Here is a 19,051-nt window from a genome sequence, read left to right as displayed (position 1 = left end):
TGATGTGTTGTTCACCTCTGAATGTCTTGCAGACAGAAAACTTGCAGCCTTGACCTTAGTGGCCCATTTTGAGACACATGGTACGGCAGTAAACAAGTCCATTGTGCCAGGATCTGGCTTGTCAGTCAAGTTCTTCTGTAAGTTTCCATTGGGTAGGATGATAGTTTGCCTGAGGTTGTTATTGATAAAATTCAGGTAGATCTGTGACCAACCACTCTTGTTTACTTGCAGACCTAGTTGGATTATTGGGACATTGGTGGTTCCCACTTGGTCCAGTTGTGTCAGCCCTGCTGCCCTAGTCATGAAAGGGGGTTGGAGAGACTGGACTGCGACCACTGAACAGATGCTCTGAGACACTGTTCAGCAAGCTCAGGCCTTGCCTGTAACACACCCAACTTGCCCTGTTGAGCTGAATGGGTTTGGAGGAGGCCTGTGGCAGTGCATGAGCATCTGGGGAGACCAGTAAGCTTCTGGTCACAGTGCTGGAGGGTGCAGAGGTTCACTACACTGATAGAGAAGCAGCTGGCAACTGTGTATGTAGCCCTTGTGACCTCAGAGTCTTTAACAGGTGCTGCTGAAGTTTTGGTACATGGCAATTTTGTGTGGGAGGAGGGGTTGTGGTTTGGCTCTTACCCCAAGGACAGGGGTAGCTCAGACTCCTACCCTAGAAAAATTGGGGGCATACTTGTGACAAAGGAATGACTTGTCTATTATTCCCTGTCCCTTGAGCTCCAACAGATTCTAGGGCCCGTGCAATATGCACCGAGAATCACCAGGGAGTGCTGATAAATATGGGTCAAGGAGCCAGGTGTCTTGAAGGTGGGAGCAGCCCCTTGGGTGCCTGTGCTTGGTGCCCTAAGGATCCAGTAGAGGGCCCTGGTCTCCTTCCACTGCTCCTGCTAAACAGCCCTCTGCTGACACCTTGTGGTATGATGTGGGAATGGGCAGAGCAGCTCCTGGGCTGAGTCTTATGCCTTAGGGATGGTGGCACTGCATGAACCAGAACCTCTGATCGTCTGTACTGACAGCTGGGCCATGTTTAGTGGTCAACTCGGTGTTACTACATGGAACGTAGACAATGTCATGGGAGGATATCGCCTTTGTGGGGTTGAGGAATTGTCAGAACTTTGGGCCATAGCCATGCAAAGCAGACGACCAGTACATGTTCCTGTCCAGGCCCTTGAGAAGCCCAGGGAAGGATGGAGGCAATGCTCTGGCTGGGGTGTGGAGCTTCCAGTGGGTGCTTCCCCGTCCTGCTCTCTTGACTGCATGGTTGCCTGAGCTTCAGGGGTGAAACCATGTGGAACATAGGGAAACAGGGGAGCCCTGCCTTCAATGTCAGATGCACGTAGAGGCCTGCCAGGCCAGTGTGGCTTGTGCTCAGGAGTATCCACAGCCCTGACACCTTGGAGTCATGGATGGTCAGGTAGTGCAGGGCATGACACGTCCCTCTGACACTAAGTCAGATTGAGTCCACTTGCCCTTTTCAGGAGTGAGAAGGGATCATGTTTACCTTGATGGCAGTGGATATGGCTGCATGCTTGTTGGTGTCCTTGTGGTCAAGCAGGTCAGCATGCTATGTCCTGTGCCCTGACAGTGTTGATAGCCTTGTATTCACTTTCCATCACAGTAGAGCCACCAGGAACCATTTCACAGGTCATGGTGGCAGCAATGGCAGCTGGGTTACAGATTCCATGGTGGCTGCACATCTCCCACCACCCACAGGCTGCAGGCATGAAAGACATAATGACCTGTTTGATGCAGGACTGCAGTCCACCTGCCTTCCATGATGGGGTGGGCACAGTGCCTGTGGTAGTTGTGAGAGCTCTGAATGAGCATCCTGGAATGGGACCAGCTCCTGTGGAGATCTTGGTGCACCACCAAGCAGCCCCAATGCAGTTCAGGTGGTTACAAGGGTGTTGTACTTAAGCCTGGGTCAGGGAAGCATATGAATGTTCTTTTCCCTGGTCCCTCTGCATTCAATAGGGTGCAAACTGTAACATACATGGTCCTGGGCAGCAAAGTCCCCTGGCCTTGTTGGGTAGCTGGTTAGCCCCATGAGAAAAGGTTTGGAGTGTGATCGCCTTGTGACACCATGGATGGCTAGTGAACCACCCTCCCTCAGGTGCATGTGACATGTCTAGGCCCTGCAGATGAGACATGGGGTATAAGGCAACATTTTTCACCCCTGTACATTTATGTGTTCCTTGGCATTTGTGTACATAAAGCCAGCTGAGGTTTAGGATGTAGCTGTGGTGTGGTATCACCACTCAGGTAAGTTGCCACAGGTTGTGACTGTGGCTTCCTGGGACTCAGAGCTGCCATTCATCCTCCTACATGATTTCCTGTGCTAGTTCCTTTAAGTTCTGTGTCCTTTAATCCATGGTATGTCATCACCCACATCCTTGTGAAGAGGCATACGCGTATGCTAGTGTAGCCAAACTTCTGCAGCCGAGTGTGCACTAAAGTGCCCTGAGTTTTTCTGAGAGATCCTGGTGAATCCAGAATATGATTATGGTATCCTGGACATGCTGCAAAAAACTTGTGCAACTACCTCAGTATGGGCAAGGCTGGCAACGGGTTTAGTGATCCTAGGTGATGGGACAGCTTTCTGACTGTGTGTCGTTGCAGTTTTTATTGGTGTTGTGGCCTGGGATTCAGAGCTCTGTCCTTTTCACTAAGGATCATTACAGAAGCCTTCAGAGGTTCAGAGGCATAAAATGTAAGGCAAGTAATTCTAAAGGGGTGGAGAGTGGGATAGCCTTAAAATGGCCATAGTTAAGTTCCTTACTGAGGCTTCCAGTGGGCTAGGGTTTTCCTGTGTGGTCACTGTCTTGAACTCTGATTCAGTGCATGTACTCAGGCCATAAACATGTTTGTGGGCTGAACCTACAATAAAACCTGATGGCAGTGTGCATTTTTGTCTGGACTACATATGGAAAAGTCATATGGAAAAGGCTTAGGGAGCTAAATGAAACTGGCTGGTGGATGAAGCTAGAGATGGGGACTGGCGAGAGGCTACTGTGATGTCTCAGTAAAGAATGTTACTCTCCCAATTGCCTTGTATTTTCTTCTACCTGCTAGGCTCCCACATCTGTTTCCCAGGATCAGGGACTCCACAGTGGAAGCCATGAAACCTCTGATCCCCTAAGCAAGGCCCTGACCTCCACTGAATCACTGGAAAAGGCCATTAGCCTCACTGAGGATTTGCAGATCCCTGAAACCAATGATACATTGTAAAAAACTGAAAATATATTTAGACCATTGAAGGTCTTGAACCCTACTAAAACATTTCTGAAAGCCTTTATACCACATGCATGCTGGGAAAGGATCTGAGCCCCAATAAAATACTATGGACAGCTCTGAACCCCACTGGAATTCTGGGAAAGGTCCTGAGGCCAACTGACACCTAATGGAAGGCAATGAGACCAATGATGCCTTGGAAGAGCCATGAGCCCCACTGATGAGCCGGAAAAGTCCTGAGACACACCAGACACTGCAAAAGGCCCTCAACACAATGTAGAGTCCAGTGGAGCCCCGAACACCAATGAGAGTATAGTGAAGGCATTTAGCCTCAAAAAAGCACCAGGGAAGAAGAATCTCATTCTCACTAAGATCCTGTGGAAAACCTCAAGTGCCACTGAAATTTGGGGAAAACCTCGTGACCCAATTATGTTCCAAAGAAAGTTAGTGTAAGATTAGATACCAGACCACAGGCATCTCAGCAAAGCATTATTGGAAACAGTTCTCGGGCGAGATTTAGTGGTCCACCAAGGTAAAATGTGGGGGAAGTTTCAATAGGTCTCTGATGGGGTGGCATTTTTGTACACTGGTATAGGTGAGTGTAGGCTCAGGGGTGGATGTGTCTTCCCTGGGGTATCTGGAGACCCTGCTGGGACCCATGTCCTTCTGGGATTGGATGGCAATCCCCCTGAGTGATGGGTGGGTGCAAGATGCCTTTAGGGTTTATGTGTCAGCATCTGGTTGCTTTTTGGCACGCACGGGTTGTCCGATGCCCTGCCCCCACTCAGTCACTTCTGACTTCCCCAACATTTTGGTCTCTGGAAATATAGGGCTCTGGAGTCCATCTGGTTACTTCTTGCTTAAAGGAGGCATTGTGGGGAGAAGGCTCAAATGTGGGTTCCCTAAGGAGGTGGCTGTATGGGTGCAAGAGCATTTGGTTGTATGTTACTCTGGCGACCTCACTCATGCGACTCCAGAGAGACCTGAAAAGACAGGGAGCAATCATTAGTAGGAGTCTTATCACTAATGTGGGGGTAAGGATAGGGGTCAGTCAGGGGACAAGAGTGGAATCTCGCCATCCTGGCCAGGGTCCATGTGCCTGTTGTTGTTTCAGTCTTTCATTCAGACATCTGGAGCCTGGACACTTTTCTCAATCAGCCCAGTTTCATTGATGTAGTAACAACTTTCTTTAGGAAAAGACATGTTCCTCCTTTGACTGCAATCAGCAGATCCAGCATCTGATGGTTCTGTGAGGAAACTTGGGCATTAGAAGTTATTTGTCTTTGTAATGATGCCAGGAGGCAGCAGAGACTTCTCCTGCCCCATGGAGTTGCTGTTCTAGCTTCTGGGTGGCAGTGACTCCAAAACCAACTCCTCCTGCCCCCAACCCAGAGACTGCTATTGAGGAGACTCAGGAGAGCCCGACCTCCACTGGAAAGAATAAGGCCCATCCAACACTAGGGTTGGGATTCTGAGCAAGCAGGTAGATTCAGCTTCACTCTATAGTGTCAGCTGAGGAACTAAATTGGAGGTCACAGAGAATGTGGAGGACATATTGTAAACTAATTTCTTTGTTACGGTGCCATTGCACCAGAAAAAGAATCCTGGAGGAGCAAACATCAAGAAAAAGACCTGAACAATAGGGTTGGAAGGTACTGAGGTAGAGGAGGTTTAGCAGCAGGTAAAGTTTGTTGAGGAGTTGTGAAAAAGCGGATCCCCCTCCAAAGGTGGAGGGGGGTTCCTGTGAGGTGCTGAGGAAGAGTTAAGGGGGAAATTGATAGGGACGGCTGTTTGATGGATCCGATCCAAAGCTGGGTAAAGGAAGCAGACCATGCTGTTGTTGACCCTGGACAAATTGAGAAGCTGAAGGCCTTGATGTATCAGGGGAAGCCATGAGAAGGGGTCAACACTGGGATGAGCCACCTCATTGAGTTGGGATTGAACTTCTTCCTGCTCTTGGATGGTTATGTGAACCTTTGGAACCACCTGAGTAGAGGCCCTCTAAATTGTAAGTGGAGCTGTGGGAAGTTTGTCTCCGTACACATGTAGAGGTTGCCATCAAACCTGAGGATCTTAAGGGGGTCCAGGGGTCTTAGATATTGATGGTAACAAGGTTCCATTCACTATTTGGCCCAATCAATTAGTTGCTCTCTGGGTTCTTTGCAGAGTCAATGCGGTGCCTTTTACACTGGTGATAAGGGTATCTCCCAGGTGGTAGGCCGCTTTTTGAAGTATGTTTTGGTCTGGTCAAACAGAAAGCAAGCCATAGCAGTGGGGCTCTGTGGGGAGATATGTATACAGTTAAAATCTACAAGATGGAAGGTCAGCCTCCAGTCACATTCTGTGAGAGAACAGTCCTTCTCCATTCTGATCTGAGAGTGGGAGGTCCCATCCTACTGGCACATCTCCTGGACATAGAAACACCACCTGTAGGCTGGGCCAGAGGCCTGAGAGAGATTAATGTGTAGGAGTAGTCATAGAGGATTGGTGAGTAATTTTGAGTTTGGTGAGTCCCAGAATAGTGGAGGCCCAGGACTAGGTATCTGTGATGGATGCTTTTTTAAGGTGGGAGACATGGTACCAGGAGAAGAGGCCTAGAAGTTTGGCCGCAGTTGGGGTGGTAAGTACAACCATATGAGGTGCAGTCTAACCTCAGTAGTTGCAGTGACTGAGGATGTAATTTCCAAAGCAACATCATGTCACCCATTTGCAGTGGAAGGATGGTTGATTCAGGTGGTGGTTCAGCTGGAAATGAGGCTGTGAATGGTCCAGGGCTACAGAAATGTGTGTGCTCCCTTAACAGCTTGTGCAAGAGTGTGAGATAGGGTAAATAAGATGCCAAAGGGGGAGAGGTGCCTGGGAAGTTTTGATTGATTGGGAAAGGGTGCCCATAGAGCAAATCAAAAGGTCTAAGGCCTGTGGGGACTCTGGGGACTGCCTGAATGCAGGTAAGGGCCAATGGAAGATTGGGCCAGGAGAGTTTGACTTCAGTGGTGAGATTAGTCAAATGACCCTTGTGGGTGCCGTTAGTCCCTTCAACCTCTCCTGAGGATTGGGGTCAGTAGGGGATGTGGAGCTTCCAGGTGACATTGAGGCTTTGGACACTAGTTGAACAACCTGAGAGGTGAAGGCAGGACAGTTGTCTGACTGGATGGATGCAGGAAGTTCGAATCTCTGGATGATCTGCTGATGAGATGGAGGCAACAGTGTCTGCAGTTTTCCTGGAGGTGAAGAAGGCTTCTATCAGCCTGAAAAAGTATCAGCCAGAGTAAGTAAGTAAAGGAGCTTTTTGTGTCTAGGCATGTGGGTGAAGTCAACCTGCCAGTCTTCACCTGGCTGTTGGCCTGTATCTGGTGTGTTGGGAATTTGGGTTTGATGCCTCCTTGTGGGGATACTGTGGAGCAACAAGAGCAAGTGAAGTGGAACAGCTACAGGAGAGATCTCAATCCTGGGTGATAAAAGAGAGGTTGGCAAAAGTTCAGAAGAGTCCTGGGGTCAATATGAAGAGAGTTATGAGTGTCCATCAGCAGGTTGATTGCTTGCTGCTTAGGAAGGGCAATCTGGTCTCCCAGAAAAATCCAGCTGTTATCCCCAAGATGGCTGCCCTGGGTTATTAGGTCTTCCTGGTCCTGTGGAGAATATTCAGGTTTAATTATAGTGGATACGAAAAGAATGGGGGCTGTTGAGAACTTTGTTGCCAAATTCCCCCCCACACTACAAAGTCTGCCTTCTTGTTACTCATATAGGTCTGAGGAATTTTGATGTCCTTAGTAGTGTATAATGGCAAGTTGGGATAGCAGCTGAAGTGCCTTCAAATGTTGGGAAATCAGGGAGGCATGGACCCCTGGTGATCCCTTTGTGGTTAGAAACCCACACTCCTTCCAAAAGTCAGATGTGAGTGAGCAATCAAGAAGACATATTTGGAGTTTGTGTAAATGTTAACCTGTTTGTCTTTGGATAGAATGAAGGCCCTTGTGAGGGCAAAGATTTTGGCTTTCTGGGAGGTTGTCCTGTCTGGAAAGCAGTTGGTTTTGCAAGAAGGCTGTGGCAACACCCTATATTTCATTGTTAAGAGGTGGCAAGGATGGTGAGGGTTAGGGAGAGAGAAAGTAGGTGAGGATGTAAGAGCATCCCTGAGCTTGTAAAAAGAGTTAGCTATCATATTGGGGGAGGCAAGGGGCCCATGAGAGGTCTCCTTTGCTGCCTGGTACAGGGGTTTGGTGAGGAGTGCAAAAGTACGACCCAGTGCCTGAAGAAGCCAGCAAGACCCAGGAAGGAGAGAATGTAATCTGCCATTTTAGGTGACTGAAGGTCACTGAGGGCCTGGATTCTGTGTGTTGTGAGGCTCTTAGAGGTAGGAGTAAGGAGTATGCATGAATGTGTGACTGAATTGGTGGTGATCTGGGCCTTGGCTGGACTCACTCAATAACCCTGAGACCCCAGGAAGTTAAGGACTTGAGCAGTGTGTGTTTGAGAGCTTTGAGGGATGGGATAAGTTCATCCACATACTGTACTTGTGTGCTATTTCCTACATCACCTGAAGCCAAGTCCTGATCTAGGGCTTGGCCAAAGAGGTTAGGGCTGTCCTGAATCCTTGGGTAAACCTGTCTGTGTTGGCTGTTGAGTCCTAAGAGATGTAGGATCCTCCCATATGGAGGCAAAGAACTAGTATGAGTCAGGGTGAAGGGGAACTGTGAAGAATGCATGTTTAAGTTCCAGACTGTGAAATGAGTTGTAGATGGAGAAATGTGGGAAAGAAGAGGGTAAGGGTTAGAAACCCCTGTGCAAATTGGAACAACTTCTTCTTGATCAGGTGGAGGTCCAGGATTAAGTGGTAGGTCCCTGAATGTTTGTGTACTGGCAATATGGGAGTTTTACAAGGAGAATCTGTAGGAATGAGGAGTCCCTGAGTAAGCAATTTGTGTGTGGTGGGATTAAGTACTTCCCTGTGGGTGGGATAAATAGGAAATTGAGGATGTGAAAGAAATGTAGTTTGAGGTTTAGTCGGATAAGAACTGGCTTGTGGTGGGAGGCTATGACTGGCTTGGAGGTGTCCCCAGACTTGGGGATTGACCGTATCCGGAGGCAGTGGTAGGGTAGGTGGTGTGAAGGTGTTATAAAGTGTAAGAACTAGAGATAGAAGAAGAGGAATAATAGTAGTGTCCCTGGGGAGAGGTTGTACGGTGGCTCCCAGGAGTTGAAGAACATCTCTACATAGGAGGGGAACTGGACAGGAGCGATTGAACAGGAGTGTGGAAAAGGATGTCCCTGCAGGGCACAGGCTAGGTTAGCTGTTATGTTTGGGAAGCAGGTTTTCCATCAATTCCCATAACCAATATCTGGGAAGGAAACAAATGCCCAGAGTGGGCAGGCAAGACAGAGTAGGTAGCCCCGGGCCCACAAGGAATGTAATAAAGTTACCCACCACCAGGAGAGTGACCCTGGACTCAATGAGGGTGATGGGATCCTTGAGTCCAGACTCTTTTAGTCTTGTGCAAATCCTGACAGCTGGAGAGAAGGGACTGCTTGACCACTCACACCTCCATGTGGAGGTGCTGGGGAGTGGCATGCTATAGGGCAGTTGCTCTTCCAGTGTCCTGCTTGTTTTCAGAAGGGGCATGACTTGGAATGGGGCCGTGGGTTTGGACATTGACAAGCCCAGTGACCTCCACATCCACATCTGATGCAAACCCTTGGTAGAAAGGATTGCTTGTCCACATTTGAAGCTCTCTCTGGAGCTGCAGGCCACAGGGCAGTTACCACAGATTGGGATTGGAGCGATACCTTTTTCTTTAAACTAGCCTGCCTGGCCAGTTCAGCTGCTTCCTCTTGGGCATTATATACTTTGAAGACCATTTTTAGCAGTTCTCAGAGAGGGGTCTGAGGGCCCTCCTCAGCTTGTTTGAGCAGTTTTCTAATATCAGGGGCCAACTGAGAAATGAAGTGGGTTGCTAGCACTGTAGCTCCAGAGGGGGATTCAGGGCTCAGTTTAGTGTATTTGGAAAGGGTGTATGTAAGGCAGTTAAGGAAAAGGCTGAATTCTCATCCAGATCCTGGGTAATTTCCCTCAGGTTATCAAAGTTTACCACCTTATTAGAGATTGCCTGTATGCCTGCTCTGAGATATCGGACCATGCAAGCACAATGGTGGCGACCCTGCTGGCCTTTCTGGTAGTTCTAATTTGGTTTGGTTGTTGGGATTGCTGCTGCACCTGTGAGTAGCGATATGTCTGTTAGGTGGACTTGGTCATCATGATCTTGTGCTGCCTGCTGAATGAGGGCCCCATTCATCTGGGGTGAGGGTGGGAGAAAGAATGACAAACATCATGCCAGGTGAGATCATGAGCCTGAGAAAGTTATCTATATTCCTTAATGTCAGTAGAAGAGTCAGAATAGAAAAATCTTAAGCGCTTTTTGATCTGGGAAAGATCCTGGAGTGAGAATGGAATGTGGGCAAAAACAATGCCCTCTGCACCACCCACTTCCCAGAGAGGACAAAGGAGGGCTTGGTTGGGTGGTCAGAGGACTTGATGAGATGGGGTGTGAGTGCTAGCAGGAGAGGAGAGAGATGGGGAAGAGGTGGAAGAACTTGCCAAGGAGAAGAAGTGGGTGGAGTTGTGGCTGTAAGAGGGGAAGAGAGATGAGGGGAGGAGGGACCTGTAAGAGGAGAGGAGGGAAGAGAGGAGGGGAACCTTCTGGTGGAGAAGAAGGAGTGGAAGCAGGTGGGCCTGAGAGTGGCATGGTAGGTGGAGGAGGAGCTGGGGGAGAAGAAGAGGAGGAAGTGTGACCTGAGTAGGAGGGAGAGACTGGCCACATGGGGGGCTGAAAGCAGTTCTGGTGGATCTGAAAAGAAGGAAGAAGATGCAGGAAAAGTGGGGGAGAGTTTGGGATGATCTCTGGCAAGGAAAACTTAGGCAGTAGAGCAGGTAGAACAAAGGGAGGAGTGAGCAGGTAAGTCCCCAAAAGCTTGAATGTAAGGTAATTCTGATGATTTCTCTGTCCTGCAACAGTAATTGTCCAAATCATTGAAGATTGGAAAGTCAAAATTCCCTCTGCTGGCCATTTTGGGTCATTGTTCAAGACATACTGAGACCAAGCCTCAGTTGAGTAAAAGACCAGCTGCTTATGGTGTAAGTCTTGGATGAGTCCTAATTTGGTAAAATTAAAATATAGACAGCCCAAAGGAGTTTTGGGGTCTAAGGAAGACTTGAACTTTCCCATGACATTTCCCATGACTTAGAGGGCAAACAGGAACAGTAAGAGGCATCGCAAATTCTGATCATGCTCACCTGTGAAACGGAGGCAGGTGGGCCAGAGGCTAGGACATCTCCTTAGCCTTTGGGGGCTCTAAATGGATGATGGTGAGGCCTACAAGAGACTGGGACATTTCCACAATCTACTTTGGTCCAAATGGAATGGGTGGGGGCTGGTGTGAGTGCACAACTTATGGGAAGATCCCCTTTTTGGAATGTGCAATGAAAAGGCCAAGGGAAATCAAGGAACTTACCCCACTTCTGTGGACCTGGGTGAAGAGAAAGGAAGTAGTGCAGGAATTTCCTGGCTCGTTTGAAGGAAATTGGACCAGATGAGCCTCTCCCATATGTAAGATGGGATGCTGGCCAAACAGGGATCAAACCACAAGCATCTCAATAAAGCTTTTTTTGTGATCAGCTCTCGGGTGAGAGTCACTGGTCCACCAAGGTAAAGGGCCAGGGAACTAGCACTGGGGCTCTTACAGAGCAGCATTTTTGTACCCTGGGGTAGGCAGGGGAGTAGGTTCAGGGGTGGATATTTTTCCTGTGGTTGGCCAGAGACCCTGCTGGGACCCATGTCCTTCTGGGATTAGCTTAAGATCCCGGTTAGTGACAGGCAATTACAAGATGCCATTAGGGTTTATCTGTTGATGTGTGATTGGTTTCTTTTTGACACAAAGTGGCTGCCTGATGATTTGCCCCCATTCAGTCACTTCTGACCACCCCAACAGTTAGGATTCAAAAAGAACCCCTCTCTAGGGAATGCCCTAAGGCCCTGTGATCTTGGGAATGGTACTGAGGCAGACTGAGATCCAGAGGTCCACTAAGAAGATTGAGATGACCTGAGCACCATCAACACACTGGGGAAGGCCCTGAGCAGGACTCTGATCTGTAGAAGAAAGGACAGGAGTTCAATACGAGTGTGGGGAAGACTTTGAATAGCACTGTATGCCTGGGAATGGCACTGAGCCACACTGAGTCTATGGGAATAGCACTGAACAAAACCGAGACACTGCAAAATGTGCTGAGAAAAATGGCCACTGAGTCCCACTGAGATCCCGGGTAAGGCCATTGCCCCACTGACAACTTCACAAATATCCTGAACTGAGAATATGGGAATATTCAAGAGCCCCACTGACTGCCTGGGTAAGGCAAGGAGACTACTAAGACTCTGGGGAAGGCCATGAGCACCACTAGGACACTGAAGAAGGGTGGACTCCATTTGAATGCTAAGGAAGGCCCTCAGCCACACTGAAACACTTGGGAGGGCATGAACCCCATTAAGACCTTGAAAATCCTGAGAATGCTGACACCAGGAAAATCCTGAGAGCCATCCAAAACACAATGAAGGCCCAGAAACCCACTAAGACACTAGTGAAAGCCCCCCCCCAGAAAATTGGGAAATCATCTAAATCCAACTAATGTCTTGTGGAGTACTCTGAGGTCATGCAAATACTGGAGTAGACCTGAGCTCCAGTAAGACTCTCGGGAAGACCCTGGACCAGTGTGACACTGGGGAAGGCCCTGAGCCTCAATAAGACTCTGAAGAAGAACCTGAGTACCACTGTGACCCTGGGAAAGCAGTGACTGCCACTGAGAACCTGGGCAAAGCCCTGGGATCCTCTGAGATCCTAGCAAAATGTTAAATCAGTGAGTCTTAGAAAACTTTCTGAGCCTCATTTCAACAATGGAAATACCACTGAGTCCCACTGAGAACTTGAGAAAGTCCATAAGACCAACTGAGATCCTGAGAAAATTCTGGGGAATGATGTTACCCCACCAAATCTCAGGAAAACCATGTTCTGAGGGAGACAATGAGATGACTAATATTCTGAGGAAGGGCCTTACACAGGACTGTGACCCTGAGGAAAACTTTAGCTTTATGATAACCTTGGGAAGGACCTGAGTGCCACATAAAAACTTGGAAAAGCTTTAAACAATGTCATAAACTGCAAGAGCCTTGAGACCCAATGAGAGACTGGGAAGGACTATGAATCTCATTAAGACCACACTGAATGGGCTGAACCACAAGGACTGTAGTTAAGGACTTTAGCTTCTCAAACAGTTCAGAAAGATCTGATGCCCACAAAAATTATGTGGACTGCTCCAAACATCCCTGAAATTCTGGGAATGACAATGTGTACTACTAAGTCACTGGGCAAGGCAATAAGCCCCAATGAGACCCCAGGAAGATCCTGTGTACCACGTGACATTGGGAATGTATATAATCTTCATTATTTTCAGGAATGGAAATGACAATAATAAGACTCTTGGAAAGACTATGAGTATCATGGTGACCCTGGAGAAGACTCTGAACTTCACTAAGACTCTGCATAAGGCCTTGAACACCATTTGGACTCTATTGGAAGCCATCAACACCACTTAGATTCTAAGTGTAGATTCTTAGATTCTGAGCCTTTTGTGTAACAAAAACACTGAGGAAGTCTGAGTTCCAATAAAATTATGTGGACAATTCCAAATGACTAAAATTCTAGGAAAGGTGATGAGTTCACAGAGGGTTTGAGGAAGGCATTCAGCCCTATTGAAATCTTGGTGTAGGACTGAACTGCACTAAGAATCTGGGGAAGAGCAAGAGCACCACTGTGACTCTGAGATATGTGTGGAGCTCCACTGAGATCTGTGTAAGGACCTACAATTCACTGAGACCTTCAGGAAGGCCCTGACCCCAGTGGACTATGTGGGGACACTCAGAGCCCTGCTGAGAGTCTGAGAAGAGCACTGAGCCTCACTCAGGCATTGTGAATGGCACCGAACCCCACTGAGACTTTGTAAAAGATCCTGAGACACAGTGAGATGCTTAGGAAGGCCCAAGATCCTCTGAAGGGATGGGGAAGGAAATGAATCTTAATGAGACCCCAGGGAATGTTCTGAGACCACTGTGACCCTGAGAATTGCTGTTAGTGGTACTAGGAACCCAGATAAGGTCCCCAAATTCACTGGAACCCTGGTGATGGCCCTGAACCCAGTGTGTCCTTGGGAAGTTTCTGAGACACATGGAAGCTCTAGAAATACAGTTAGCACCACAGAGACACTGCAAAAGGCCATGAGAATAGCTGACATGGAGGTAAGTCTGTGCATCCTGCTGAGAACCTGTTGAAAGACTGTGTCCCACTGAGAATTTCGGGAATGTCCTCAACCATACAGACCGTAGCAACATCTACATGTCCCACTGAGTGCCTGGGGATGTAAGCAGACCACTATGCCTCTGGAAGAACAAACTCTGACTGTGAGACTGAAGAAGGCTGTGAAACTCACTGAAACTCTGGGAAAGGCCTGGATCCCCATTTTTGACTAGGAAATGCCATGTGTTCCATTGAAAAGAACCAAGATGCAATGATACAGTGGGAAATTCCTGAATCTCATTCAGATCCCAGTGAAGTCCCTGAAACCCTGAGATACTTTTAAAAGACTTTGGATCCCACAAACACTGGGAAAGTATCCAAGCCCTAATAAAGTACTATGGACAGCCCTGAGCCACACTCAAATGTGAGGAGAAATCCTGAGACCTAATGATATTCATTGGAAGGCACTGAGACCACAAGACTTGGAAAAGCCATGAGTTCCATTGATGATCTGGAAAATCCCTGAGAAAAACACAACCCTGGGGAAGGTCTGCATCTCCACTATACCCTGGCAGAAGTCCTGAACCCCACTGAGAAGATAGCAAAGACTTTAACTTCAAATAAATATGCAGGAAATATCTTAGCCCCATACAACTGTCCACACCCCAAGACTCATTGACATTCTGTGGACGGACCTGTAATACTAAGGGAAAAGTTATGATTCTCATAAAAACCCTAGGATATGGCCAACCCCTATGATTTATTAGAGAAAGTGATGCAACAGAATGAAATACTAGGGAAAACCCTGAGCTACACTAAGAAACTTGGAATATCCTGAGTTCCATTAGCTCTGTGCAGAAGGCTCTGAGCACCCCTGTGACAATGGGAATGGTCCAAAGTCCCAATGACACACTGGGAAAGTCACTGAGCCCCTTTGAGACTCGACAGGATGCCCTGAGTTTTGCTAAGACTGTGGAAGATGCTCTGAGCACCAGTTGACCCCTTGTAAATACTCCCAGGTCCACGGAGTGCCTGGGAAGACAGTGAGACAATGTAGATTCTGTGGAAGTTTTTTGAACCTCACTCTGAAGGCCCTTGTTCAACACCAGTCAATAATAAGACTCTGGATGTGATAAACAGAAAGTCTGAGGGTCCATTTTAAGAATATATCATTTGACCTTATTAGGAATGTGAGCCCCAATTGTAGCCAGGTGAAATGGCACACTCCTGCACTCCCAGCTGCTCAGGAAACTGAGGCAGGAGGATTGCAAGTGAAAAACCAGCTTCAGCAAAGTGCAAGGCCCTCTGTGACTTCATGAGATCCTGCTTCAAAATAAAACATAAAAAGCACAGAAGATGTTGTCAGTAGATATGTGTCCCTAAGTTCAATCCCCAGCACCAGAAAAAAACATTCAATTGATCTTTATCTCAAAAAAGTCCAGTTGTGCGACTGGGGAGATAGCTCAGTTGGTTGAGTGCTTGCCTTGCAAGCACAAGGCCCTGGGTTCAATGCCCAGCACCGCCCCCCCCCAAAAAAAGTCCAGTTGTACCCATTTTTATGATAACATTTGAATTTGCCTGCCACAATTTTACAATTAGTTAATGTTGTAGATTTTACAACCAATATTCTTATCAGAGCAGGTGGGAGCATGCATTAAAGTTAAATCATCCTGTCTGCTCACCCAAGCATACTTGCTAGCCAGATTCTATAGCATGCCCTCCTGGCAGAAGGAAAGTTGACCTTGAACACCCAGCTCCTAGCTCCCCATGCACAGACCCAGGCAATGGGTTCTAGCACTATTACATTATAATAATATGTATAATCATGCTGGAACTCTATTGTCCAGCATGAGAAACAAGTACCACTTTGATGGTTTGGACATCCCAGAGGTGGTGTGAGTATGACTGAGACAAGAGTTCAAGCAACTTCCCAGAAGAGTGGGGTCATTGAGGCTCTATTCAGAAACACAAGCCAACACCCAGGAAAGCAGGAGGGGTGTGTGCAAGAAATCCCCAGTAAGGAGGACTTGAGCACACAGGGGGCCAAGCTGTATAAGAATCCTCAATGAGGAGGGGTTCAGGACAGGAGGAAGCTTAATTCCAGGAATGGGGAATGAAAATTCTAGGCCTAGGAATGGGGAAAAACAATGTAAGATCTCCTATGTATAAATCTTCCTTTCCTTTGAAGAGCTGGGAAAAATACCAGTGTTGGTGGCAGGAGTAAATCTGCCCCTGTGGAGGACATGTGGCCACCTGCACCTTTATTTTGGTGTCCACTGTGACTGACTGACTCTATTCCTAATTTTTCCAAGTGCACAGGCCCTTTCATGTCATGGTCATCCTGTAAAAATATGCAACAGGCTTTATTTTAACCCATGTGTTGTATTCTGTGTCTTTGTACATGCTTGTCTGTATTATGTACATGTCATCAAAACTGATTATAGATTGATAAGTGCTCAGACAAGTCATGATTGAATACAAATGAATTTCAATTCACATGATTTAAATAAAACTTTAACAAAAAGGGTCAATCTCAATTGGTAAGAACAAAGGTGTTATTGATACTACTAAACCTCACATTTTTCCAGGTGACTGGCCAGAGTGTTGTTTCCTATAAAATGTTTAAGTGCAATGGCCATGCTTAAAGGATTTTTCTTTGGCAGTAATAGCTGACTTAAAGGTAATTAGACTTGTTTCATACCTTGCTTTCTAGGGGTATCCTAAGTTACAAATGAGCAAATGAGTTTTTACATAAGTGGGATTAATCTTCATAAACGTGTTTGTTAGAGGAGACATCTGATTTATAAGCAGTGTTAAAATACTAACACATCAACTAAATATAAATTCAAGTACTCTTGGCTTCTTCAATTCCATAAGGTAAAATGCTGTGTGTGGTTTGGCAGTTAATTCAGAATCCAGTGAAGAGTGATGTGGGATGGAGAAAAGATTGACAGGCACACAGAAAGTGAAAAAGCTGGGGCCAGAGGGGGACTTACTTTCTGATGGAAGATGAATGACTCAGAGCAAGGTCAGCATGTTTATTATATAGGTTTTTTCATCAAAAAGTTATTTGTGAGAAAGTTTCAGCAAAGCAGACAGACCTGAAGATCACAGTGAAACTCGGAGACATTGGGGTTATCTTGTTATGCCCAGAATTCTCTATCCCTAGGACATGGTGCCTGAGCTCAATGCCCCAACTGATGCACCTCAGTGCCTTTGCATAGAGCCTTGTTTGGCTGATTGTCGGCATAGCAACTGGGCCATATTGACCTGCACTTCTGCACAGGAAGTTTCCAGGACAAAGACAGTGATGAGACTATCAGAAGCCATGATTCAAGTCACCACTTTCACAGTAACATATATTTGGGTCTACTAAATATGTGTTTTAAATTAGTTTATTTTGAAAAAGGAATTAAGATTGTGCATTTCTGGGTTTTAATTTAAAAGCAAGATCGACTGGGTTAAAATTCTAACAGGTGTAATTCTATATGCATACAAAAAAGTTTCAGCTGTGTTTTAATAAAAGTACTGTAAAAGATTGAAGTATTACATCTTATTAAAAAGGAGTAAGACTTGTGTGAATGAGGGAAGAAGGAACTCCTGTAATGCAAGGGACAACCTAAGAGAGGTTTTATGGTTTCTGGATGAACACATTGATCAGAGTCTGTGCTGAACAGACATCCAAAAGCTTTGGGGTTAAGGTTGATATCTGTGTTGTACAGGCATTGGGAGGGTACCAAGGTTATTGCTTCACCCATGCTTTTCTAATTGACTATGTCCTGTTAGTCCTTCATTGGAATTTTGAGTAACCTTCATATGGGTTCATCCCCACTTCCATCTGCCCCCTCCATCCTTCTGGGACAAAGGTGTTGTATGGAGTGTTTAACATCATGTGGTTAGCCTTTACATTAAAAAATAAAACCTTAATGGGACCCATTACCTGAGTGCCAGAATATTAACTATCCTATCTTATTCAAGTTGTGAAAACTGCCAGTTATAAAGAACATGGCAATGGATACCAGCACTATTAGATTATAAGCTGGGGAAAACATTAAGGCCCGTATTTTATTTTTTGTGTGTCATATTGTCTAACTCTCCATCTCTCTTCTGTGACAAACTTTGTTATGTAAACTAAACGTACAGATGACATTGTCACCGAAAGAGTAACAACTTCATTGGAAATTGTCTCCCAGGAAAAGGAAAAAAATTCTGCTCTGCAGAGGGTGTCAGAGGAGTTAATTAGGTCATTTGGGCCAAAGGAATCTTGAGAAAAAGGATCAAGTTACTTTTTAAATATTATTTTTATTTGTCAAGGAACCTTTACTGTATTTATTTATATGTGGTGCTGAGAATTGAACCCAGTGCCTAACACATGCCAAGGAGGTCTGGACCACTGAGTTGCAACCCTAGCCCCTGATCAAGTTACCTTAACCAAGATTTTGTTCAATCAAGAAATACCTTGTCACAGAAAGTATAGATATATCCCCCTAAAGAGAGATGCATTAATGGGGACCCATTATTTTTTGGATGACTCTTTAAAACATGAACTGAACCCATTTAGGGGACCACTGTACCAAGTTAGTGTTCTCCAAAACAAAGTTGTCTGTAGTGGAAATGGCCTTCAGATTTGTATGAAAGCACGTTTAATTGGAGAGTTATTTATGTCATTTCATGTTCTGGTAACCTGTTTTTTCATAAGATAGGCATGAACTTTTGTGTGAAATTTTACACTAGGGTGGAAATTTAAATGTATCTTAAAAAATAATGAGAGCCTGATTCCTTTAAAATCTGACATGGTGAAATAGGGACGCATTTGGCCACTATTTCTACAGAGTAAGTTAGGACTTCTCAGTTTATTGATTATTTTTCAGATATAATGTTGCATTGTGTTATTTGTCAAGAGCCCTGCCTTATTGAGATAAGGATCAGCCTCTCACCCTGTGTTAGACTGTCTAAAAAGAAAGTTAGACTTCCACTCATTTTAAATTATATTTAATAGAAAGATTTTTGTCAAAAATATTACTGTAATCCCACTGGACCTTGTGGCATATACTTGTAATCCCAGCAGCATGAGAGGCTCAGGCAGGAAGATCTTGAGATTCAAAACCAGCCTCAGCAACTTAGTGAAGCTGTAAGAAACTCAGTGAGATGCTGATCCTAAATAAAATACATAAAATGGCTGGGGATGTGGCTCAGTAGTTTATAATACTTGGGTTTGATCACCTGCACAGAAGAAATTACTATGATCCAAAAATTATCAAGGAATATCATACAAAACTAAGTAAAGATTTGGGTAATTTATAAAAAGTATGTCAGGTTGAAGGAGAGTTTTTAAAGAAATTATAATTTGCAAAGGGAGTCATATATGATTGAGTTGATAAATTCATGTGTTTCTGAGGAGGCAAAATGGACACCAAGATATACCAGTGTAATATACATTTTCTGTTTCTTGGTTTAAAGCTATTATGCAAAC

The sequence above is a fragment of the Sciurus carolinensis genome, chromosome 11 (genome assembly GCF_902686445.1).
Source record: "Sciurus carolinensis chromosome 11, mSciCar1.2, whole genome shotgun sequence".
NCBI lineage: Eukaryota > Metazoa > Chordata > Mammalia > Rodentia > Sciuridae > Sciurus > Sciurus carolinensis.
This window is presented reverse-complemented; position numbering follows the sequence as displayed.